The sequence below is a fragment of the Cyanistes caeruleus genome, chromosome 1 (assembly GCF_971803275.1).
Source record: "Cyanistes caeruleus chromosome 1, bCyaCae1.hap1.1, whole genome shotgun sequence".
Taxonomy (NCBI): Eukaryota; Metazoa; Chordata; class Aves; order Passeriformes; family Paridae; genus Cyanistes; species Cyanistes caeruleus.
The window spans coordinates 10,790,787-10,818,004 of NC_141701.1; the positions used below are offsets into that span (position 1 = coordinate 10,790,787).

General features: G+C 45.5%; 1 long non-coding RNA gene across 1 annotated transcript in view; it reads right to left on the reverse strand.

Moving 5' to 3' along the window:
• Positions 1-27,218, reverse strand: part of LOC111925225 (uncharacterized) — a 129,180-nt gene that overhangs the window by 62,181 nt on the left and 39,781 nt on the right. The window contains exon 3 of the long non-coding RNA XR_015283875.1: positions 6,449-6,529. This is a non-coding gene — a long non-coding RNA (uncharacterized LOC111925225). The remainder of the gene's footprint in view (positions 1-6,448; positions 6,530-27,218) is intronic.

A 27,218-nucleotide genomic window follows, 5' to 3' on the forward strand; every position in this document is an offset into this window, starting at 1 on the left:
TGGTTATAGGCATGAGGGATGAATTGCAGGCGGAGGGTAACTCAATCCCTCTCTCCCTGGAGGAGTTCTACTGGCAGCTTGAAGTGAGGTGCTGACCTTGGTTACTTTACCCTGGTTTTTTTCTCCTGCAAGCAACCACAACAGAAACCTCAAGCAAAATTGTCCTAAACTCTCCTGGAGATTTGGAATTCAGTCCAACATGGGTGCTATTTGAACTTCATGAAATGAACATCTTAAATAAAAAGGTTTGCGGTGGTGTGAAGCAGTAAAATTGATTTTAAAGCCTTAACATGCCAGCTCATCAAGAGAAATACAAGCACATTCATTAACTCCCGGCATGCTGGCAGTTTCAAAGATGCTACCCATGGCCAAGATCAGCCTGTTATCCCTAACACAAGCATTCGTTTGCTGCTATAGCCAGGAAACAACTCCAAGTTTTATATTTATATTTATTCTCTGTTTCAGGGAAACAGGGACTTAATACTAAACTCATTTTACATACAAACAACAGAAACATGAAGAAACTACAAGGTGGGAAGGTGGGACTACCCTCTTCATCATTTTAGCTGTCTGGAAATTTGGCATCTAACATAAGCCAAATGTTCAAAAAATTTCCATGATCCATAGAGGATCCTGGTCCAAAGCATTTTGTTCCCACCCTTCCCACAGATTGTAAGAGATGTTGACGCTGGAAAACCATTTTTTTTTTAATTTCACACCCAACCTCACCTGACTCTGAACCACAGCCATTCAGGAGCCATGAAGTTCACCAAACAGCAGTTCAGACTGCACAGTAATGCTGGTACAACACGTCCAATGGGTCAGCATTTTGGATACCAGTCACACTTTTGGATATTTCTAGTCCAGCTGTCTGAACTGCCCAAAGTCACTTGGGAAGTATGCTGCAACACCAGGGTGCTTCACACTCAGTCTTGAGCTCATTCCCCTTTTGGAAAATGAAACTGTTTTTTATAGCCTTTATTTGTGCTCTCAGAAAACACATAAAAATTATTCCCAAGAAGCATCAAGCTTTTTGGAGTTTGTTTTTTTTTTTTTTTTTTAGCATAACTGTTAAAGAAATATGAAAATTCAATTCAACAAGACAATCCATTTTTCTCCATCATCAAGACTTCTCTTCATGGACAACATACATGGTATGGGATTGTGGTAGTTTGATATTTGGAGAAAGAAATAAGAAACACCAGGGATTTGCCAGCAATCAACCACAAGGAATGCCATTTCTGCCACTTCCCACCTGGTTCTGCTCAACTGCCCAGCAGCCCTGCCCACACCAGTGGCACCATCACAGCAGAGCATGTGGAAAGGGCTGCAGCCTCAGATGTTCATCCAAAACACCAAGGCATTGGGAATAACGTAAAAGAGTCAGAACCATCCAGTTCATGCTCTTTGTATCTATGCCCAGTTAGGAAATCTTCCCAAGAAAAGATCATTTGTAAAGCACTATCTATACAGTAAGGTCTAATGAGTTAATCCCCATCATGATGTATAGCTGATGCCTTCCCACAAAATAATGCAATCCAGCAAGGATGTATTCGTGGCATGTCACTACACATTCTCAATTAGAACGAGCATCAGCTCTCCCTGTCATGACCACAAAGAAAGACAAGATGGAAAACCACCACTCATCTCATCCCAAGTCAGCAGCTCCCAGTCTGTCTGCTTGGCACATGAGGGCAATCCTCTCCTTCACGGATGAGCTCCCTTTATTGCTGTTAAAGACCTCTCAGGTCCTCCTTTGTGGAGGACAGTTGACAAATTCAGGCAAACAGAACCAAACAAAAGAGAAAGGAAAAAAAGCAAACCCAACACATGCAGCCATTTGGCAGTGTGTACCCTGTGTTTTCCTGCCCAATTTTTAATTCCCCTTTCAATGGGGGTATATTGACATCATGTACCCAGCAGACCCATCAGTGTGGACCCCTCAAGCCTCTAGGCTCCAGCTCCCATGCCGACTTCTCTAATGTGACACTGCTTTGGGTGGAAGTCATGGGCAGTTATGACTCAGGGTTACAGCTCAGAAGCATTGCCCCTGGGGCACTGGGATGTTAGCAAAATACATCCCAGGTTTCATAACTAACCCTTCTTGACCTCTTTACTCCGTATTGGTTCTCAATACACAACTTCACAACTCACAAAATTAACACAGTTTTCTTCAAAGGGGTCAAATTTATTAAGGAAAAGCATCCACACAAGAACAACATCTCCCCAAAGGAGTCATCTCTGCAGGACACGCTGCAGATCAGACATTCAGGGTAAAAATACAGACAATACAAACCACCTCTGAGAGCAGCTTTTTCATACATCTGAGTAAACCACCCATAGACACCGTTAACTTCAGGAGGAACAGCAGAACCAAACAAACCATTGATGCAAAACCTCAAAAAAAAATACCAGAAAACACCTGGTTCAACTAATTTTATACAGTCTGCAACTGGATGCCCTCTGTGAGCACAGAGAACCGCACAGAATGACAGAATGGGTAAGGCTGGAAGGGAGCACATGGCCATACACATCATGCAGTTTACAAAGGGGACTGTACAGATCTGTAGTGATGCCGTGCTCTCTCTAGACACAGACGTGTCACCACTGAATGTGGCAAGCTGCCGGCTGGCCCAGACAGCCCCTGGAGCTGCTGATGAAAAGCAGCTGGATCTTGAAGAGAAGTCTGCAAGGAGCTGAGGGGAGACCGGACTGAACAATGCCACAATTTTTCCCCCCCCAGATTTATAACAATGGCTCTGTGAGGATATAACACCTCAAAGCCTTTGTTGAAAGGCCTGGCTACAAGGATGGAGCATGCAGAGAGCACAGGGCTGCCCAGCCTGCTGCTCCCTCCCCACCTTCCTATCCAAGCACCCGTGTACACACTCACTGTCCCATGAAGCTACTTTAAAGAAGCTGTCTGAAACAGGAGACAGCTCAAATAGATTTTCATCACCACATCCTGCACATATCAAGTGAAATCAGAAAGAGGGAGGCGCAGTCCACAAAATAAATAAGCAATTAACCCTCACAGTGAAAGAGTCAACGTCTTGGCTTTGGGGAAGGGGAGGAATGGCAATTGGGGAAAAACTCATTAACACCGGGAAAATTAGTGAAACTATCAATGAAATGAAGCAGGTCACCTGCAGGACAGGAGAACACAGGTGAGAGGTGAGGAGAAATCAGCCATCTGTGGCTACAGCTGAGCTGACAACACCCAGCAGACACACGTGCAGGTCCAAATCACAGCAAAATAATTAACTTTGTTAAAAGCTCCGGTAGGGTGTAAATCCAGGCTGGGTGTAAAACTGAGGCAGAACAACAGATGGGCAGAGCAACAGCTCAGCACTGCTCCACCCTGCACTCAGCATCACCAGGATGGCCATGGAGGGTCCTAAACCCACAGCAGTTTTGAGCTAGGGCACTTGTGACTGTGAGCACTGTTCCCACTCGAGCAGCAGCAGCCGCTTGGATTCATGCATTGCATCAAACGTGAGGCAAAGCACGGCCCAAAAGCCATCCCAGGAGGGTTTAAACCATCAGTCTCCAGTGGTACCTGTTGGAGCAGCAGCTCGGGGGGCTCTGCTCACCCAGTGCTCCCCACACTGCCTTCACCAGCGGGATTTAAGCTGCAATTTGTGCTGGGATCGGCGCTGGGCTGCTGAGGAAGCTGCAGAAGCAGAGACCTCCCCAGGGGCAGCCAGGGGACCCACCTCCCCACCGGGACAGCACAGCCACAGCCCACACTCTCCATCTCCTGGCCTCTGGGCTTTGCTTTTTTCTGCCTCTTTGGAAGGTCGCTGGGTTTGACAAAGTTATCTTCTCCTGTTGGACCAAACTGCTTTTTCTCAGGGTTGATCAACTTGTGTCATGCAAATTACCCAGGGTGGAGGTAAACCAAGAAAAGGGGCATTCAGATGGCTCCTTTCATGTTTCACAGATCATTTGCATCCTTATTCTCTGCCTTTAGGGCAACTCTCAGTTGACTGAACACCTGCTTTTAGCTGCCGGGAAGCACAGAACAAACCTCCTTCTCCACCCACCCCCAATTCACACCCCTTCCAAGTATTTAACTGGTGTCACTGAGGCTTGCAAAACCCTCCTGACTTCAGGCATGCTGCTCATTCATATTGGTCAAGATGGAGATGACAACAGTCTCCTGCCTACCATGTCCCAGAATCCCAAAGCATCCTAGCTCAAGGAAATCCCAAACTCAAAGAAAGCAGAGAGCCTCACCCCAGGCCATCAGCTTCGTGGCTTTGCATCCATGAGCCCTGAATATCCTTGCTGATATCCACGGTGTCAGCACAGCACAAAAATGCTTCAAAAAAACGGAGTGATAGAGAAAGCAAGCCAGATAGAGTGAACTTCAGTGTGAAAAAAACAGAGAGATGTCCAGCAGCCACGTACAAATGAGGCTGTTCCCTGGGAATCACTGATACTACAAAAATCATCCCCACTTCTTAGACAAAGCCTTGCATCTCCCGTAAAATCGCTCATCCTGAACATTAATTCTCACAGCAACTCCAAAAAATGTTTATTCCTGCTCTCTGGATGGAGAACTGAGGCACAGATTCAGAGCAAAGGCACTGGTGGCAGAAGCAAGCATCAAAGACAAGGGCACTATGGGTCCCTGCAACATCTTGTGGTCCCCAAGGCAGACAGAAGGAGACGCGTGTGCCAGGCTCAGGCAGAGGGCAGTGACCACAGCAGTTCACTGTGACAGCTTCCCTTGCTATAAAAAGAGAGATTCCTCTCTTCAGGGTGGCAATAAGAACACTCCAATTATTAGTAACACAGAAAAGCTAGCAGTAAATTGCAGAGAAAACATTAAATAAATGAAGAATAACACACACACACATTTCCTTTGCCCACTTACAACTAAACAAGAGTGATGTACTACAGCAATTATATATAACAAATTATATTTGTTCTTTGACTTAAAGGTGACAATCTTGACAACAGACCATCATCATCAATCCCTATTTCTGAACAGACTGCCCTCAGAGAACAAACATATTGAGGCCATCAGCAGAAACATAAGCCTACCAAAACTCTTCCAGTTACCTCTGCTTAGGTACAACACCTTGTACATCTAAATTTCAACCGGTGTCAGTATTTATCCTCGCTGCAGTAGGAACGATCCAGCACAGGCTGAGCACTGCAAACACAAGCAGAAAAAGCTTCCATCTCTCAAAGCACTAGGAGGAGAAGCAGAGGAGGTGATCTAGCAAAGTCAGGCAGGTGTCTGTGGTGGGATTTCCCCTGGATGAGAGATGAAGTGATGTGCACAAAAGCTCTGGATGGAGATTCTAATCAACAGAGAGCTGACATGCAGGCCCCAGTTCTTCACAACCACACCTGGGGGATTCTGCACCTTAGCCAAGGTACCAGGATGTGGATGCTCCCTCTACAGGTGTCAGGTTCCCATGGGGAGATGGCAAGCATTGTTCCAAACCTTCCTGTGGCTGAAAAGCCACAAGCCACATCACTCAAAAAGCCAAAGAGCAGAGCAGCTCCAGGGCTGGTTCCCAGGAGGTTACCGTGCAGCCCAAGCAGCCTCACTGAGTCTTACTGCAGCGGCTCCTGGGGCTGGAATGAACTCCTGAGGCTGGAATGAACTCCTGAGGCTGGAACAATCTTGCTGATTCTCACTGGGGCTGCAACAGCCAGTGTGAGATGACCCAGTTGGACTGAAACCTCCTCAGCAATCATACCCTATCCTTCAGGAATGTACGTCTGCTGCCAGTCAGGGTGTATAAATGCTGAGAGCAGGCTGAGACAAGTGGCTCACAGATTTAAGCTGTGTCCAAACCTTGAAGAAAATTTAAGGGCAGCTTAGGAGAGGCCAAGCTTTCATGCAGTGGCTTTGGACACCCGAAGCCACAAGTAAGCACCCTGAACTCCAGTCCTCCTACACAAGGTACAGACATTACACATGCCTTGCAGACCCTACAACCAAACAAGCTGTCCCAGCTGTGCTGACAGTGCAGAGAAACAGGTATTGTAGGGCATGATTCAATCCATTCAGATGCCTACAGCAGATCACAGTCAGGCACTTCCTAAAAATATCTATTTCCCTCCAGTGACTGTAAAAGGAGGCTGGGGGGCCCAGATCAGTAGCAGGCAACTGCAGCAGAGTTCTCTAAACCCAGAGGAGTAAAGTCCCCTGCTATGAAGCCCAAATACAGCCAGAAACAAGGCCAGTGTGATGCACAAACCTCAACATAAATCCAGATAGTCTCCAGCCCTTCTTTCTGAGACTCCCAAGCACAACAGCAGTCTACAATCCTCCCATCAGCCCCGAAGAGGCAAAATACAGTGAAACCTGTACCAAAAGGAAATCTGGAGGATCAACAGAAGAGGTCTCACACAAAGGGTGCAGGGAAGACCGGGAGGGATTCTATCTCCAGGCTTAGGAGCGCTTAAAGACTTCACCACTCACCTCATTTCCCAGGAAACCCTGGTAGGATCTGACCTCCCTTTGACATGCTCCTCCCTTCTCCTTTCTGCAGTCAACCGAGACCTACATGACATTACAACAAAAGAAATGTCAGCAAGCTCAATCTTGTTCCATCCCTCCAACCAAAAACATTCAATTTCCTTAATTTTTCAACATAAGGCTGCAATGGAAACCAGTTATATATAAATTACAGCTTATATAAATTGCAGCTTATGTACACATTTAAATGCATATGTATCCATTTTTTATATATTACCTATTTCAATATATACATACATATATATAAATATATAAATTGGTATGGGGATGGGGCCCCATGCAGGTGTCTGAAGCAGCAGCACATTCCCCTGCAGCCACCAAAGTTTATGCATCAATGATGGAGCCCTAGAGACTGTCCCATGCTGGACTCCCACAGCCCAGCAATGTGGCACAAAAATGCATGCCAAGGTCCTCCTGAGATGTCCACTGTCAGCTCTAGAGCAATCCCTCAAACACTCCTAAGGAGTAGTGGGAGGAAACACAGACAGGAGTGCCAGGGTGGCCCAGAGCTGTGAGGGAAAGGAGGCAGCAGACTCCTGCTCCATGACCCAGAGCATCCCAGTGTCATCATGGAGAGAATGTGGGCTTTTCCTCATGGTGACCTCCAGGCACTGCTGACCCTTCTCATTACAGCCCAAGGGTCACACAGGACAGCCAGGTGGACATCAGTTCAGCTTCTCAGTGCTCTGCTGGGTAGTGGTCCTTGTAGACTCCCACCATCCAGGTCCCCATCCTCTACTTCTCAGCCCACAGAGCCCTTGTTGGCATAGCCATAAATCACACAGCCATATATCAAACAGCTTTGTATCCCACAGGCTGCTGGCAGTATGAGTGTGGGGCAGAGGCGGGAAGGGGACCTTTATCACCATCAAGATCTCCTCATCACTCAGCCTACTTAAACCCAGCCACATTTGCACTGCTAAATTTGGGAGAGTATGAGAAGCATTCCCTCATAATGGGAGTGGAGGAGGGACAAGCCAGCTTCTGGCCTTCTTTAACTCCTGCCAAGTGCTCAGTAATTCAAAGTCCATGTCAAGGAAGCCACCCCTGGCTGCACAGCACTGGCCTAGACCCAGCAAACCTCGAGATCAGTGCCTTAACCCCTTCCAGTCAGCATCTGAGCTTGCCTATTTTAAGAAAATGATTGAATCAGGCTTTAGAAAACGTTCCCACTGAATATCAGGTATGCAGGAGGTATGTGGAAGGAATTCTAGACACCTCCACACATCAGCTTCACACAGTGAAGATCCTGCCCTGAAGGGATGCAGTGCTCAGCCTGGTACCAGCAAGCAGCAATTCTCACCTTCAAACTGATTTAAGAAGCTGTGAATGACTATTTTTGGGTGCAAAAGAGATGAACTACTCAGGAAAGACAGCATCAATAGCTGCAGCAGGAAGAGGTCACCACCCCTGCCAGCATCTAGAAGCATCACCCTGACCTGCAGCACAGGTACCTATAAACAGTTACCACCAGGCTTTGCTTTTGAGATCATAGGAGCAAATTAAATCTCTCCCTCTCCTTGCAGCTGGCAGGTACAGGAAGGAAACACAGGTTACAATAACCTTTCTGGGCCTGTTCTCCATTACCACCATCAGCACCTGCACCCTTCTGCAGATGCCCAGGGAAATCTGCCCCTGGAAACACAATCCATGGAACATCTAAAGAGGCAAATGTGTTGCTGCCCACATCCAACAAACAAATATTTTAATCAATCCCAGAGGGTGCCAGGTCCGCTGGTCTACATGGTGAGCCAGAAACTTTCCTCAGCATCCACGCTGAGACATTCGAGGGAGCTTTTGAGGAATCCAGGCATGAGCCTGGGCAAGCGGCCGGAGACATTTCCCAAGCAATTCACACGCACACAGAAAAAGAACAAGAAACAAACAATAACAAATAAACAAAAAAAAAAAACACCTAGGCTTGTTTTCCGCAGAAGTGGGCATCAAACGTTCTGACATCAAGAAGGATGATTAAAGACAGCTGAGGTGCAGGAAAGATTAAAAGAACTAAATATGCCCAACCTGGCTAAGCAATGAGTAAGAGGAGACATGATAAAAGACTCCAGGCATCTGAATGAAGGGAGTGGCGTGGCATTAAAGGACTGAATAAAATATCTTTCTGAGAAATGGATCCATCAACGATCTCTCAAGAGATAAGGTACAAGCCTCATTTTTTAGGCATTTATGAAACCGGTCGCCAGAACTGAGGTTTTTGAGGAGAAATCCACATTGCCCCGGAGGGAACATAACACCAAAGCTTTTTATCTCTGCCAGGAGTGCTGCAAACACTGACCTCGATGCCACCAGGGAGCACAGGAAATTTGGGATGGGGCAAGCGTTTCACACCACCTCATCCAAGAAGCAATGATATGCCTTTTCACTGTAAAATTAAAATTTATAAACATACTTGATTTTTCACTCCTAATTTTTATTGAGTAGCCCTAATCCATAATGTTTCAGGTTTAGAGGGGGAAGAAAAAAGAAAAGAAAAAGCAACAGAAAGAAATAATCACCAACCTATTAAAAATGAACAGGTCTGGGGATCTAACAAGTACTAGATTTTTTTCCCTGCAATACATGAAGGTACATGGCAGGGTACCAAGGAAGCAAGAGCCTGGACTGAGCTGGGCAGCAGTGTTCCTGACAAGTGCCAGCCCAGCAGCACTCCAGACACAGCCAGACACAGCACATACATGGGCAAGGTGACAAAATCCCAGGAAGTTTTTCAATACCTGGCTCTGGTGAGATCATACCCTTCAGTCAAAGTACCCTCTGAAACCCAGGGACCTGATACACCTTTTAAAGATCAGAAGTGAGTCCTAAAGCCTAGTAGCCCAGGAGGAGAGATAATGTCATGCTGGCTTTGCCCCAAAAAGTCATGTAATGAACACCTAACTATCAACTCTGTGAAGCCAAAACAATGGATTCTGTGTAATTTCACAGGATGTCCAGACAGACCAGGGTCTTCTGAACATTCCCCCCATGGCACAGTGTGGTGCACGCTAGGAAAGGAGCTTGACCTGACTGAAACTATTTACTGAATGCAGACATATACACAGTCAGGTTTCCACCAACACCAGTTTATCAATTCATCTGATGTGCCTGGGGATTGCAATTAACCCCAGAATATTCTCTGAGGTGATTCTGCCCCAATATTGCTAATGGAACTCAGCCCCCGGATATGATTTACAAAGCTCAGCAGTATCCCAGATTTGGGTACCTGGAAACTTCTTCCCCAGTTGGGAAAAGCCAGAAGACATTTGCCAGTGGTGTAATTTTAAATCACAGTTAAATTCACACAATGGCCACATATCCTGTCCCAGCTGCCCCTGGCTTCCCCAACCTAGTGAACCAAGGCAAGGCACTTGAATCTAAGAGGAAACTAGATAGGAAAAAACACAAAAGGTGAGTAATTGTCTTCTAATTAATTCCCTAAACCAGTTCAGTGGGGCTCAGGCAAGTACCAGAAATCTTTCCCCTTTTGGCATGAGCGAGATCAGCTGAACTGCAACATGTGACTGCAATCCAAGGCAACCTTTGTTTGCAACACCAAGACTGGATCTTTCTAATTTTATTTTTCCCCCCTTTCCCACAGCAACCTCTTAAGTCTGCAACTGCCTTTCTCCATGGGAACAGGAGATCCACCGTTAATTGACCAGTGAGTTTTATTGCAGAGATGAAACAGGATGTTCAGAGGATTTTATTGTGGGGTTTTTAATAAGGGGGACATTAAAGTAGGCAGTGTATCTTCTTGCTTTATGCTTGCTTGTTTCTTTGGGAGGCTGAAGTACAAAACCAGGCTGCCAGATTAATTTTATATACTGAAGAAACACGATTTTGTTCTACCCAATTATAAAAAGAGAACATAAAAAGACCTGTTCAAAGTAGAGGAAACTCTTCTCCTTATGTTTGGGATGAAAAGGGAAAATTAAAACATCTAAGATAGATTATTATACCTTCCATCAAACCTTTGTCTTCCCACAGAATCAGCTGCTTCCATCACTGCAGCAACACTGATGCTGGAGATTACCTGGCTCGGGGTATCACTGTCACACAGCATTAAAGGTTTGCAGGCTGTATTTGGACAACTCCCTCTTTTCCTTTTGATGTTAATTTTGGGTATCCCTGCTCAGGCCATGACTGCAGTTTTACTCTGCTCTCATCATGCATTCAGACAGCCAGACCTGGCAGCTCTCACAGCAGGTGTGGCAGGAGGGCACAGCCCCTCTCTGACCCACAGCTCATCCTTCCAGGAACAACTTTGGAGTCTTTGGGAGACTTTGGAGAAAGGAATGTAAAATTTTGACTTGTGCAATTCCCACTACAGGGAGTGGAGGTTATTTTTTTCCCCATTCAGAGAGTTAATAAGAAACAACTCTCTCCCAGAACACAGATTAGCTTTTACTCAGAAGAGTGGACTGGGGACAGTCCATGTGTTAAAAAAAAAAATGCAGAGAGCTCCCACAGGATGAGCCCCAGGAGGGAGCTGTGTGCTGGGAAGCAGCCAGTTCTCCATGTCCTTCCCAAGAAATGCATTTCTCATCCTGACACATACATTTTGGTACACCCACTCCCACACAGCAGAGCCTTTGCTCTGTAAAATATCCCCTGGATATTTTACAAATACTTATCCAGAGCCTCCCATTCTCACTCTCTCATATGGCAGTAACTGCTATTCTATTTTTGCTCCACTTTTGAAATGGTGCAAGAGAGAAATGAGTGTTTTCATGTTTCAGAAAGATGGGCACCTCTGTCTGAGCTGGCAGCAGCTCCTCTGCTGAGGGAGAGGGGATGCACTCGCCCTATGCACAAAGCTCTTGGAGAGGGAGTGGAGCAGGAAATAAGTGCCTGGACTGCTCCTGGTAGTCTGGAAAGAGTTACTGCTGGGTCGGGGTGAAGAATGCAAGTGACGCAGCAGCAGCATCCTGCAGGGAGAGAAGGGAAAACGTAAAAAAAAAAAAAAAAAAAAAGCCTTACAAAACCTTCAGCTCTTTGGCTGAGGTTCAGGATGACTGCACTTTTACTGTAAGTGTTTAGTAACTCAGACTCACATAACCCTCTCTGCCCACTTGGGGCCACGAGATGCAGCTCACAAGCTACAAGAAATGCTTCTCACACACAAACACACACGCACACGCACGCCCAGCCGAATCCCTGTCCAAGGGAGGACAAAAAGCCTTTACAAATTAAGCTGTGTTTCCCATTTAAGCAGAGCTCCATCGCTATTTATTTAACAATTTTAAAGTGTTATTTTAGCCTTTCTGGTTTGTGTGTGTTGAGAGATTGTTCCTGGGACAGGAGCCAAAGCTGCTTAGAGCAACCCGGCAGCCAGAGAGGGAGGGAAAGGCAGGACAGAAGACAGGAGGAGGAAGATGCCACATCAGGGCTTCACTGTGATCACAGCATTCCCCAGCCACAGAGCTGGAGGGAGGTGAATAGAAAACTGGGGACAGGGATGGGGAAAAAGAGCTGGGGTGGAGAGCTATACTGCTCTGTCACCATTCGGTGGCTGTTGAGGTTCCCTGCTTTCAGCACCCTGTGCAAGCCTGTGGGTAGATGAGCAGGTGAAAGCAAAGCTGTGGCAGTCCTGCACACACCAGCACCCACCCCAGGAAGATGCCACACAGCTCTCTGCAGGTACCATCCAGGAGAGATGCTGATCCTGCCTGAGAGATGCTCTTACAGGAAAACTGACCAGAGGATGGATGACCCACCTGCTCACAAATGCTGTTTAGTATCCACCTGCTCAGAATGTCCTGCAGTACAAATGCATCAAGGGAAAAGCAACACTAAACATCTCCTGTGGCTATCAGACAAGTCACACTCGGACCTGCATTCTACTCCTGCCATGATTATACTTCCAGATTGGCTTCCAAGAACATCTCTTGGCATGAAGTACTAGTCCTGTGAAGTCACCAAAGCCAAGATTTCATCCTTACACATAATTATATTCACCACTGTTATTAACATAACAGACCTGTTCCTTGAGAAGGGACTTCTAAAGAGGAAGTTAGTTGTTATTAGTTTGTCTTCCTTAAAAACACTTTAAAAATCCTTTTTGCCAGGATCTTTGCAGTCCTACCTTTTACTCTGTCCTCTGAAGTCCAGCAGTTGCTAGACTCTGTATTTCCTCATTTAGAGTTGATGCTGTTGAGTCACCTGTACAGGACCCTGGGATTTCAGGAATGCAGTTTGGAGCCTTCAGCATCACCCAAACCATCTACTGCATTTTGCAAAAGATGGGTTTTCTGTGTATCCAAAGACACATCCCTGGGATGCCACTACAACTTTGCTGACCCTACTGAAAAGCTCTACAGCTCCAGTATCAGCAGTCCTACCACACCAGCCCTGCCACCAGTAAGCTGGATGTGGTGGTCACTCCTTCATCTGGTGATATTATATAGAACTGTCTGGGGATTTGACTTCTTCCCAGAGTAAGCCTCAGCCTATCAGCCTGGAAGAGGCAATGATTAGTAAACTATTTGGTCTCTTCTTCACTTTCTCCAACCCTTTTTAAGACAAATTACCATGCTTCTTTTATTTTTTAAGCAACCAAGATTAGCACAAGTCAAATTCAGGACCAACATGTCAAACATGTCACAAGCAAACATAGTAAGCTTTTTTCTTTTTTCTCCTAGGGGAATTTTAGCATTAACAAGACTGGAATGGAAGCCTAGATATTCCTAACAAGGCTCACCTCTATATCCTCCAAGATCGTGGACACAGACACTCAGACACTGTGCTTTGAGCTGTGCAGAGATGCAGCAAGGCAAAGGAACCCTGCAAACCACGGGGGAAAGCTCTGCAGCCTACAAAAAAATCAACCAGGCGTATCCTGTAGGTCTGCCTATCTATGATCTCCCTCTTCAAGGCACTTCTATATCCTCCAGTGATTTCAAAACCCAGCACATACTGTTTCAGCTTTGATGCTCTGTGTTCTCATTATCAACCACCCAATACCAGAATTTCCTTTCTTCTTGCAGTAAACCCCCTTTTTTCCCCTAGGGATAGAGCTGGTTGGACAGAACAGACCAGGCATTTAGCATTTCATCATAAACCTAAGTATCTGCTTGAATCACTAAGGCTTGCACAGCTCCAGCACATTCCCATCAGCTGTGAACACCAGCCTGGCAACATCCCTGTCAGGCAGCAGTTGCAGGGGTATTTGGTTTAGCATCCGCAGCGGAGGAAATCATCAGCTTACATCACAGCAAGAGTGACCAATTTGTGGTCAACCAAACTATTCCCAAGAGCCAAAAAGCCAAGTGCATTGCAGTAATGACAGAAATTTGGACTCAGAACTTCAGGAGGCGTTGAGATACTCAACCTCAGCAGGACTGACGGGCAGAAGCCGTGCCAAAATCTGGATGCAAGGACTGCAAAAATGCGGGGCCGGGAGAGAAGTCAAACATCCACCAAGCCCTGAACTCTCTCTTGGCTTGTCTTTGTGCTGCTCTCCAAGGCAACACCGGCACTGCCCTGCCAAGAGCAAGCAGGACCCGGCTGCAGTTCCCAGCAACGAGCACCACTTGCCCCACCAGCCGGGAAGGGCTGCTGTGCTGCTAACAAAGAGGTTTCTAATGCTTTTTGGGTCAGCTCCAGCATCACTCATTCTCCGTCACCACCACCACCACCAGGAGCTGGAACCCACACTTTGAGAAATGCCAGCCTACCCCACTGCTACCAGGCATGATGGAGACGATGCACTGGAAGACTGTGCCCAGAGAAGGAATTCCCTTTATGCAGTTTTTGTTTAGTCCTGGAGAGACATCGTGTCCTGCACTCTTCACACCACCTTCCTGAATGTCTCAAATCTGCTGTGTTCCCTTTAAGTCTCAACTCTACCAGGTGCTCACAATCTCCAGTTCCTCTCGTTGCCCCTCTTCCTCCTGCATGCCAACTGTTGTCTGTGTGGCCATACTTTGAAATAAATTTGGAGACACTTCAGCTTTTCCTGTACTGAGAGAAGTTCCTTGTGCCAGCTCACAGTGTGGACACAAGTTGTGACTACACAACTGACCACACAATGAGCTGCAGCACAGTCAATACCAGGAGAGAAGAGATACTTAGCCCCAAAACTACTGCTGAAGACAGCATACCATCAAACCACGGCCTGACACCTGTGGGCTGCTGCTTTTTTGGGGTTTTTTCCCCCAGGTTTAACATATGCAAATCTTCCAGCTATTCCTCATAAGTAAATTTTCCCAAAGAGAAGCTTCATCTTCCCAACCTTCCTGTTTTCATATTTAAAACAGAGGGGCTGAGACTGGATGCTGTGTTTCAAACAGGGTTTTATAGGACAACAAAGATTGAAGAGCTGGAATTATTACCTTTGCCATTTTTGTCTGGGCTATTCAAGATCTACCTGTCTTGTAACAGCATCTGAGTACAATTCACAACTAGCTTGTGATTCACTGCAGCTCACAGATCCCTTTCTGTAGTTAATCTGCTCATTTTGAACGTTATTGCTCATTTTGGGTACATGCATCTGTTTTCCTAGAGTGCTGCTTTGTACTTGTCTTTATTGAATTTATTTTTTTTATCTTAAAACTAGCCTTGCAGCTCATTAAGGCAATTGTAAGAGAAGATGTTATGACCTGAAGTACCTGCGATGTCCCAGGTTGCATTTCATCTTCTGTATCATCTGCAGTCTACCATCTCATCTACTACTGACCCTGAAAATGACTTCCTGATCCAACAGAGAACTATTTCTTTTAGCTTCTGAAGTACCAACTTACAATGATTTCATCTTCAGCACATTTCCCAAGTTTGTTTACTGAGCTGTTGGGATTTCCTCAAGAAGTACTTTACAGCTTTCCGCACTTCTTTGATAAAGTCACTAAAATACCAGACTTGGTATGAGACTGCCTAGCAGTTCTGCAGGGTCTCCATCCTCCAGGAGAACTTGGCACACCAGGAGGTATCACAGCTAAGGACTGACAACTCAAGACATTATGAGCACTAAAGTTACTTGAAATTTTCTTTAAAGTCAGGTCAAGCAAATCATCCATTCCCCATTTAGGATCAGCATCACAGTTTCTCAAGTCTTACCTACCCAGCTCACTGCTGCTATTTTCTGTGGCTGAGCTATACTTTAGGGCTGCAGGCACTTAGAAAGAAAAGCTCATGCCCAACAGGTTAAGAGTTGTTATTTTCATTAACTTTGAATCATAAATATGATTTCCACTTGAAAAGGGAACACTTCATTTAACAGACACAGTGGCTCTGATGGGTAATGAAGGGTTTTGAAGGAAATTTAAAAAAAAGGAATCAAGGGGAAAAAGAAAAATAACACTTCCAGAGTTTTCCAAAGGAAATGAGTAACCACTTGTTATTAAATGATAAATCACAGTCCTCAGGAAGTGGCATTGTCTGTGGTCTATTTTTAATGAGAAAATACCCGTCACTGGCACAAGGGCTCTATGGGACACGTCTGTGGGACAGTGCGAGTGTTCACTGGGATCCATCATCTCACTGCTGCTATTGCCATCACTTATCAGCTACAAAAACAGGATGAAAAGAGCATGGCTTAGAGGGGAAAAAAAAAAACAAAAAGCATCCAAAGCAACAAACAAGGGCTACTGTTCTCCATGGATGGAAGACAGGAGGTAACACTAGAGACCAAGTCGAGGCTGAGTGTAGTCTTAGGCCTCGCTTGTTTTCCATGCGTGAGGGATGCACATGAAGCCACCAGAAAGGAAATCTGTGATGATCCCAATGTCTCTACAGAGGGTTAGATGACTTCCCACATGCACTAGCATCCTCTTTGTCCCCAGGATGGGGACACATTAGGCACACAGCCACAAGAAACCTCTGGGCCTCTTTTCTCCAGGGTTTGCCACCAACACAGAGTTTTCTGGGGAAGCACCTGATGCTGCAGCACCACTGATGCTGAACATTTCAAAGGTGTAATTAGCCTCATTTTATGCTGATATATGAGTCCTAGATTCCTGTGGCAAAGTGACTCACCAGCTGGGAACAAGCACACAGTGTCAAGGGAAGAGAAGCAAAAGACAGCAGAGCTGGCTGAAGGCTCAGCTTTAAGCACAGCCTCAAAACCTTAAATCAGAGGGACCACAAGCTCCCAGACCTGGCCAGCAGGCAGCAAGACTCCCTGCCCACCACTGAAGGGACCATTTCTGGCATCTTGTGCCAAGCCCAACTCTCTCAAGCCCCAGCCAAGCACTGCCAAGCCCGAGCCAAGGGGTTCAGCTGCAGCCCACCTTCCCCATGCACCCAACACATTGTCCCAACACCACACACCCTCACAAACTTTCCAGACTGCAACAGGAGCAAGCAGGAACCCCCAGCCAAGGTGCTGAAATACCATGCACTATGCCTGATTTTACCGTGAGGGTGACCAAGCTTGTTCAGGAAGATTGTGAAGTCCCCATCTGTGGCAATATGCAAAAGTCATCTGGACATGGTCCTGGGCAACTGGCTGCAGCCACCTACCACCTGCACAGGTCCCTTCCACCTTCAACCATCCTGTGACTTTTCAATTGCATGGCAATCCTTCGCTTTCATTGACCCACAAAAAGACTGTGATTATTCCGTTTCTCAACTATTTCTGACATTCTTTCCACAGATGAGGTTTAAGCTGTTTTTTCCCCTTTTCTTTTTAACAGGAACGTAACCCCACAGTTCACAGCAGATTATAAAACATGCACACACACATCACTCTTCCAAAACAGCATTTGAAAGTGTTTGTTTGATTTTTTTTTTTCCTCCCACCCATAAACCACCACCCTGCTGGTCTCATTCATTGTGTGGCATTTTGCAACGAAGCGTAAAAATGGTATTAATCATAGCTCTGAAAAAACACAAACTTCTTCTCTGAGGTTTGAAATAACCATTTGGAAGAAAAACTTCCAGGAGCCAGAAGGACTGACAGGGCTGGAGACTGAAGTCCTTGTTTTCAAAGGCCAAGTGTATCCCAATATATCCCTTGGACAGCTGCCCCAAGCCAGAGTTATAATACTTTATTCTTCAGTTCAAGTAGCAAGAAGGAGATTTGGTACAAAAACAGGGCAAATACCTAAAAGGAATAGGGAGGAAAATGTGTGGTAAATCTAATGAGAGGCCTGAGCTCTAACCACAGCTTTGGTGAGAGTGTCTGAAGCCTCAGCTGCCTCTCACCTCCAGGAATTTGCAACCAGAAGGACCAGATAAGGGTGCCCACGTCTCACAGGCAGCACCTGAGCATTGTGGACAATGTGCTGGCACTCACCCATTGCAGTGTTGCTTCAGCCACAGGCAGGAGCAGAGATCTGCAAAGACTATGCCAAAAAATAAAAATCATTATCATTTTTATGTTTTTTGGCCAAACACCACTGGAGAAAATTACCTTCTACATAAATTAAGTTCTTTGTCCACCTCTGTAGATTCAGTGCTTCTCACAGAAGAGGACCTTCTGTCAAAGACGGAGTCAGAAAAAAAACATGAAGCTCTTTTTTAAGACAGATGCTTTAGCAGAGATTTGCCAAAGGCTTTGGAATCTCTCTGCTTCAGTGCTAAAGCATTAATAATTTAAACACCTTCTTTTAAATTAGGAAGGGCACTAAAAGAAACTATTGAAAGAGAAAAACCATCAAGCTTGCCACCACCTCCAACTCAAATACTAACATTTTCTCTCAAACCTCAAAAGTAGTTTCAACAACCTGACAAATGAGAAATTTATATTTTTTTTACCTGTCCTTCCCTCACATTTTCTCCTCTGCCATTAATCTTTCAGGCAAAGCAGCTGACCACAAGGACAGGGCACACCAATCATCCTGGTACAGAAAGACCCAGGATGCTGTAATCAGGGGCAGGGGTGGTGCAAACAGTTGTAAAATGTTTCACAGGACATGGCAAACATTTCATGTTTACTGCTGCATTAGTGGGATGGGATGGGATGGGATGGGATGGGATGGGATGGGATGGGATGGCATGGCATGGCATGGCATGGCATGGCATGGCATGGCATGGCATGGCATGGCATGGCATGGCATGGCATGGCATAGTTGGAAGGGACCTACAACCATCGTCTAGTTCAACTGCAAGTACTTTGTCTTAGAAGAGCAAGACAGAGGGAGAGAGAAAATAATCAATTATTTTCTCTTCTTTTTAATCAATAATCCCCGACTCTTGTGCAGGGTGAAGTTCCCTTCTTATTCTAAGGCTGTATGTCTCTGCCTGTCTCAGCTACCAATGCCTTCCTTATTAGCACATTTCATTCCTTCCTATTCTTTAAAAATCTTTGCAAAGTTAAAAAAGTGTATTATCTCCATATTTAAGAGACAAAAAAGGCTGGCAGAGATAAGTCTACCCCACTATCAAGGATTTTGCAAGAGCAGGAACAATGTGGCAGCCCAAGATCGGTGTTGTCTACACAAACCCCACCAGGGACCCCACCTCCCTCAGCACCATCTGGCCCAGGCACAAACCTCTGTGGTGGTTTCAAGGTATCTTGAAACACCTTTCTGTCCTGTTATGAAGGTGGCCAGATAAAAGCACACACTTGGAGACACATCCCCCTCTGCCATGCAGATGTGTGAACTTCAGATGACCAGTCCAAATTTGCAAAGATGTGTATGGCCAGGGTGCACCATCCATTTACTTCATACCAGGCAGTCTCTTGAAGGAAACCTCTTTGATTTGAGTCCCCAGTGCAACTATGTAAGCACTGGAAAAATGCAACCTTATGCCTCTCTAAAGGACGCTTAAACACATCCTCTTCTTCAGGGGAAAGAAAAAGAGGATTAGCTATTCAAAACCTATATGCCAGGCAATCTGGTGACCATGTCCTTTCCTCCGACAGCTTTTCCAGACAGTCATGAACTTTAAACTATTTTTTGTCTCCAACTCCCAGCAGCTCCTAAACAGTGTGAACTAAATATTTATAGAAGAATCACTCTTTGTTTAAGTTTCAATCCATACTCCCTGAGGTCCAATATGCCCAGATCCTGAAATGACAGCTGATTACAGAAAAGCCTGAAAACACCACAGAGGGGACACTGAGACTTACCAGATCTTTCATCTGGATACTTTCTCCACTGGTTCTTTCAGGGAGCCTTTCCCAGCCTCTTTCAAAAGAAGCAGAACCGCAGCTCTCGCCAGCCAAGGTCCATGTTTCATCAGGCACTTTGGCACAGCTCTGCTCAATGACACAGAGCCCCAGGTTCTGGGGCCCCCATTGTGCTCCAGAGCCAGGCACGTGGATTGCTGCTGGAAATGCAACTGAAACACCCAAACTGCTGAACAGCAACAACCAAGGCACGGTGAGAACACCCCAACACCACTGCCACAGGTGGGGCACAGACAATGTCTGTCACTTCAGCTTAACAAATTCTGCCCTGATCCATCTCTTCTGGACTCAGCAACAGCTTTTCCAATTTATCATAGTGTCCACCCCAGTGGAACAAGAAAGTCCTCCCATACCTTACAAAAGAACTACGGATCTCCAAATCTTTTGCCTAGCTGAAGAGCCTGTCAGAAGTTGAAAAGACACCTATATCAGCTGACACACTACTGCTAAAAGCTAGCCAAGTCCAACCAGTCAGCTGCTCATGGATGGTGTTACAGTTTCATGGGTGAGGTAAGAAAAAAAATAAAACTGTGCTTCATCCCCTTTAACTGTGTGTGACCAGAGTCGTCCTTTTGGAATGTAACTGGGGACTCATCGCCACAAAGGAGTACAAAAGATTCAAGGCTACCAAGCAGGCACAGCTCTGTGCCAACACATCCAAAATTAACATCACACCCTATGGACCTCAGAGTCCAGCTTGGCAATCCTCTAGAGGAACAGCAGAGGCTGGGAGACAACACCCAAGCAAACACACTTCCAATGACCACCCAAGGTTGGTAATTCCCTTTTTTTTAATTGTTTCACATAAAGCTCTTGCATGAAGAACAGAGCAGAAAGTGCCTACTCCCCTCAGGTGAGAGGCTGGGAAGTCTTTGATGAAGTCCAGCCACCTCAAACCAGCACATGCTTTGAACAGCCCCTTGTACAAAGAGATATTGCTGAAGAACTCAAAACTCCCACTGACAGCTGTTGCCGTGCCTATCCCATCAAGATAAATCCTTCCACTGCAGCAAGATGGGACTCAGCACTGTTGCTCCATCCTGGGGTTCTCCAAGGGATAGCACAGGCTCCTCCCTTGCACAAGGTGTTTCAAGGCATTTAGCTCCAATAAAATAGAAAATGTGGTGTTTCAAGCAAGAGGATGACTTCTGTCATCGGGTGGATCCCAAGGACAGGTTTGCACACTCATTAGGAGTCTTGATATCCAGTGTGAAGGCCCGAGCGTGGGTGAAGGACCAATCATACCAACGCCACGCATGCACTCACAGCCCACAGCCACCCTCACACGTATTTTCTATCCAGATGTGCCTATCCACACAAAGGAAAGTGCCATGAAGCCTCCTCATGTGTTACATGCATGGGAATATGCAGAACAGAGGCCCACCACAAGCCAGCCATGCTGGCAGACGAGACTAAAGAGGAGACTGCAACAAGAAAGATGGAAATAATGACAAGCACTTTCATCAGTAAAACTGCAATTACCCAGCCAGCACACTGCCTTGCATCTCTGTGGAGCAAGCAAATCTACTTATTAGAGGGATGCCTCTACTGTGATGTGACTCAGAGAAAGGGGAGGAACTGGCCCAGCTTTTCCACGTTTTATTTCTCTGACTGTCATTCCCTGTTCTTGGAAGCACAGGCATCAGCACACACATCACCACGGCTGCTGGGCCCACTGGAGCCAACCATGGCTGGAGGTTGAAGGCACAAACCTGCAAACAAGGAGCCTTCAAAACTGCATCCCCACACACTCAACACCATGGAGTCGGTTTTACTGATGCTTCATGGAAGAAAATTTTACTAGGGCATAGAAGAGAGACACTTTTCTATTTTAATTCACCTGGCCCTAAAAAAGAAAAATAAAGGGGAAAATAAAGAAGAAATACAGCCCCCCTCTTTCCCTTTTTACATAAATATTGGATCTGAACACTTTATGTTCCTAAGAAGTTAAAAATAGGAAATAATATCAAGTCTGTGTGCTGCATCTTTTATCAAAGCCCTTTATAAACATCAAAAACAGCTCCTCTGCACTCTTTTATACTTTCCTGCTGTCACTCACAATTCATAAAAGGGGTCTGTAGAGATACAAAGGGTAAGACACTTTCCAGTACTGTCACAGAGTCTGGGACAAAAAAACAGCTTTTCCTCAAAGCTCTGAAATCTAAGAGCAACTTTATGACATAATGTCACTTTTAGCACAAGACATGAATAATAGATATTCAAAATATAATAACACTTTCATAAGTAAACAGTGCTTTGCAGTGTCAAAGCTTTTCAGCAGCAGTGTCAAGCCTTTGCAGAAGGATCAACAGTGCAATCAACAAGCACCACCAGGAAGCAAACACTGCAAGAACACACACATGTTTAACCAAAAGGCAGAGTCTCTCTGGCCAAACTCCATCTGCCCTCTCCAGAGACACACATCCAGATCCCTGCTACAAAAAGAGGGAGGTAGGGGGATTAACAAGGTGACCCAGAAACCCCTTACACATAAACTCGACTTTGACCCTGCCATCTCTGAAAAACGAGTGATAAATCTAAACCTCCTCCCCACCTGAAAGATGAGCAGGCTTACACTCACCTACATTCAAGAGATATCAGCATTAATTAACTCCAACATTAAAAAAACACATTTGAAAGACGATAGCTGCTAGAATATTCATGATTCTTACCCGGACTGTTTATATAACTGGATATGAAGCAAATCCTCTGTGTAAACCATGGCAAACCTGACAGCATCATTTACCTGCTCAGCATCTTTCCACAGAAGGCAAATTCCGTGACTTGTGGTCACCACTAATTTTTTTTTTCCTGCCCTGCACATAAGAGTTAAGAATTTGCAGGGAGGAAGTGATAAACCCATGATAAAAAAAATTCCAGTGAACTGTCAGCATTATCCTAACCAAAAAAGAATTTCCTCCTTAGTCATCCACAGGCAGGGTAAGCCAGCTCCCCCATGAACTACAGAGAGCAGGGAAAAAGTGCTTATCTGGGAAATTACTTCCCTTCCTAGTACCTTGGTACTTAATTTTTAAGCAGGGCAAAGGTCAAATGAAAAACACCTGATGGTGATGCAAATGGAGCCCTGGATAAAACTGCACAGGGGCACCACAAAGACTTGCTCTTTGCAAAAAGTTTAATGAAAGCCAAGAGATGGTGCCAGTGGGGAGGATGTTGGCAATTCCACATCCATGTGCCACAAGAGTGCTGCCAGTGGCAGGAAGGCACATCCAAGCCGTGGAGGGGGCCTAGCCAGGGCAGTGTGGGCTCCCCAGCACCATTCAGCTCCCCAGGGAATGTCCCCAGCCAGGCAAGCTGGGCTGCTGAGCCCAGGCTGAAGATGCACTTCTAATTGGGATAGTGAGAGATCCACCTTCCAGAGGCACCAGGCAGCTGCGCCTCATCCCCCAGCTTGTCTACAATAACTGTTATAAATACAGGTACTTTTTTCTGTTGCACACACTCAGGCCTGGCTTCTGCTGCTGGAGCCTCAGGTCTCTAATCTGACCTTTGGCTTTGACACTGCAAAGATAAAGAGGAGGCAGCACAGTGATGGTGCCCTGCAAAAGCAGAGCCGGCAAAATTGCGAGATCCCAGAACAGTGCCAGGGAAAAACTAGGAGGCTGGGTTCGATTCCAGCTCAGGAAACACTGGGAATAAAATATTGCCTACAATGGCATTTTGTGTTTCTGAACTGGGCTCCACACTGTAGGATGAGAAGATTGGGCAGATGCCCTCCCATGGTGGCAGCTTGGCCCCACAGCAGCCGTTCCTGCTCAGCAGTTTTTGTCTGCTGCCCTATGTAGGGCCAGCCAAACCAGCTTGGAGATGATTAAAGCATAATCAGCAACTCTTCAGATCATGTCCTGTTCACAGCCTTGGGACAGTGCAAATCCTGCCACCTTCACCAAGAGCCCCTCCAAGGGCCTCTCACAGCCCTGGGATGCCAGCCAGCTCTGGAGGCTTTACATTTTCGTGGCATGAGACAAATTTCAGTAAGAGTTCCTCAATGCTAATCCACATAACGCTGCTCAGCAGCTGGGAGCACAAGAACACAGCCTGTTGACAGCTTCAGCTCTGCACAGAACCTCTCAAAGGATTCAGGAGCCCAGCAGATACCTCTCGCTTTCTTGCTGACATTAACAGTATGTCTAGGTCACTGCTTCTTTGCAACCTGAAGAGCACAGTAAGTCAGCAGATAGTTCAGTATTTGCTGTGCATACTAAGTCAGCACCTGCAGATGCAGGAGCTCATGGAAAAGCAAAGATCACACAAAAAGGAAGATTTTTATTCTGAAAGTAATGATTGGGATGCTTTGGTTAATAAAAAAATCCAAGCAAGGTCTTAAAGTAATCAATACAGGATCATTAAAGACATACTAGGAGGATTATTCCAGATATTTAAAAATACATAAATATTTATTTACTTATATAAATAAACAGAAATATGACCTAATGCATCCCCAATTACTTGCCCTGCAGTAAGGGCACGGTTTGGGGCACAAATGGCATTCATTAGTAAGTGCCCCAAAGGAGGGACAACCCTTAAGGAGAGCAAATACACACCACAAAAGGGGTTGATGTTTTTAGCATAAAGTTAGGACTGAAATCCACCATTAATTCGCTTTGCTGCATGATTAGCAAAAGTCAGCCTGTCCAGGATGAGCACAGGTGGATCAATCCTTCACCCTGGGCATGCTCTCCTCAAACTCCCCATGCAGGATGGGGAGAAAGATCAAAGTAAAATTTCAGCATCACCAGCTTCAGCATTTTCCTCAAGTAAAGGAAGATGTGAATCCAAAGATTCAGCTGTAAATATTTTAAAAGTGGCAAATGGATTTTTGGCAGCCAAAATAAGAATCTTTAAAAGCACTAGCTTTGCTGCCCCCAACCCTCACAAATCCAGCCTGCTGAAGTGTTAAGTGAGGTTGCCCACAAACTGAAAGCTGAAGCTAGCTTCAGCCCCAATTCCAAAAAACCTGGAAGTAATTTTAGAAGCAGGAAACCATCAAGCAAGAGACAGCACCTGTAGATTAAAACCTCTTCCTCTGTCAGGCTTTGACACATTTGACTCACAAAACCATAAAGAAAGTAAGACTCCCTTAAAAAAGCCTCATTGTCAAAATTTTTTATAGCTTTGAGGTTATATTTTATCCTTAAACCAATAAATACTTGCAATTCCTTAATTTGCTGCCAGCTGGGGAGAGGTTTAAAAACTTCTGCAAACCTGCCATTTCAGTGCTGGTCTGTGCTGGGCACTGAAAAATTCCACTGGGGTGAGAGTGAGAGAGGTTAGTCATGACAAGAACATCCCTGCAATGTGCCAGGGCGGCTTTTCACTGTCATCCAACCATCCTTAATACTGACTTAACCATCAATGATTTTTATAATCAGTTATGTGCTTTTGAAACACACACCCACATACATAACCCTCACAGGCAGCCAAATAAAAGCTTTCTGTATTTTTTTAATTATTATTAATAACACACATCTGTGTACAGACCAACCCCCTAAAGGACATTTTGATCCAAGGATCTGCAACCTAACTCAAAGCAAACCTTTGCTACTCTACCAGCAAATACCTTGAATGCTCACCTTTCCATTGGCACCCAGGGATGCAGCTGGCATCCCCCCTGCCTGGATGCTCACACTGACCAACAGCAAAGCCCTTAAACTCTCTGAAGAGAGGCATCTGTGCAGGGTGAGACCTGCTCTGAAGAAAACCTGATGGTTTTTCTCCCCTGTAAAGGACAGCTGCACATTTACAGCTGAAACATCATTCTGGGCCAAGCTCTAATTCTTGGGCCACCACCAAGGTGTGCCACACTGTGGGACTAGGGGTCACGCTGCAAGGGGCAATGCAGAACACAAAATTCAGGGTACATCTGCCATGGCTTTTCTCCTGGCTCGCTGTGAGTGCAGACCCTACAATGCAGAGGTCCCCCTGGGGCTGCTCTGGGTTGTCCAGGTCACAGCCAGGTTTTCTTCAGTGTCCAGACGGCACCTCCAGAAGCACCAAAGGGCCTGGCAGCACCAGAGCAGGGCAACTCATGCCCCATTCACTCCCAGTTACTTTTAAAAGATAAAGCTCATTCCACTGCAATGTGTTGCTGACAAAGGACCTTTTCACATCCTACAGCAACAAAGGGAGATCTGGTTTGCAATGTCTTTATCAAACAGCTGACCCAAAAAAAAGGGGGGGAGGGGTGGATTTTAAATATCAATGCTGTTTGCTTTAATTGTAGATAAAAAGAACAACTGCAAGTCATCTGTCTTTCTTAGGTGCTTTAGAACTTGTTAGGAGCTAGTTAATAAAACACTAGGGATTTTGGGGATGGGGAAACTGTTAATTCAGGTTAAGGAAGGAAAACTATCTGCAAATGAAGAGCTGGTTCCAGGGGAGGTCTCTGCAGCAGAGCACAAAGTCCATGGGAGTTCTCAAAGGGCTCTGGCAGTGCTGGGCTGAGGCTGCAGGCAGTGCTGCTGGAGAAGGCTCTCCCTTGGCACAGGACTGCACTGCCTGGGGCTTGACCATGGACCATCCCCAGCCTGGCAGGAGGCTGCTGTCCACCTCCAAAATCCCCGCTCTCAGCTCCAGCCTCTCTTACAAGCACAGCAAGCACTTGGTTTAAAGAACATCTTTACCCCCAATCTTGTCTATCATCTCCATCTGGCCTACGAGTCACAGCCAAACTGAAGAGCGAGGCAAGTGATTATGTTTCCCACTGAACATGCTCTATCCACCCTACCCCTCTCACTTCCTTCCTTTGATGCAAAATTGTGCTTACAAAGCAAGAAGATGAAACTTTTAATGCCTCACAAATGCTGAGGGAAATGCAGACTAAATGTACAGCAAAGCATTTTCAGCTCTTTTCCTTCAGCACCTCCTCTTTGTGTAGTAAAAATAAGAGACAATGAGATAATTTTTTGTCTACCATGTAGGAAAGATCTGTTCACACACACCAGCACAACTGAGTATTTGACCGAACCAGCACAAGTGCCAAAAAGAATGATTTTCACAGAAAATTGATACCCACAGACACCAAAACAATGATTCAATTCTCTGCTAGAAAAAAATGGAAAAAAAATTTGTCACCTTCACAAAACATCTAATTCATTGTAAATGACTCTAAAAATGCAAATTTGGTTGTTATCACTAGTGCTATGGAGTTATACACATCTCTATGGAATAGGAATAGTTTAATTTTAGAGCTAAAAGAAACTCTTTTATATGGGATAAATCATCCTCAAAAATACATTCTTCAGCAGAAATTCTGTTGAACTAAGAGAAAGAATGGATTTAACACTTGTGTCATCTTTTTTGATATGAGACGATGAAGCCCGGTAAGCTGATCCACACCTGGCTGATGGCAGCTGTGGGTTACAAACACAGTTAGCTGCCCAAGAGTCCCAGAGGATCCAGGTGGAGGAATAAAGAGCATCAGATCCATCCTTTCCCTCATGTATGAGGCTTGGTTGGCCATTAAAACCTCCCAAAGCTGACACCCCTGCTCCATGAGAACCTACATCTCAAACTGGGTCTGTCCCAACAAAGAAAAGCCACCTTCAGAGTATGGCACCAGGGACTTTGGAAGGTCTTATATTTAGCAGAAGGTAAATAGCCTCCTTTCCTTACTTTTTAGTA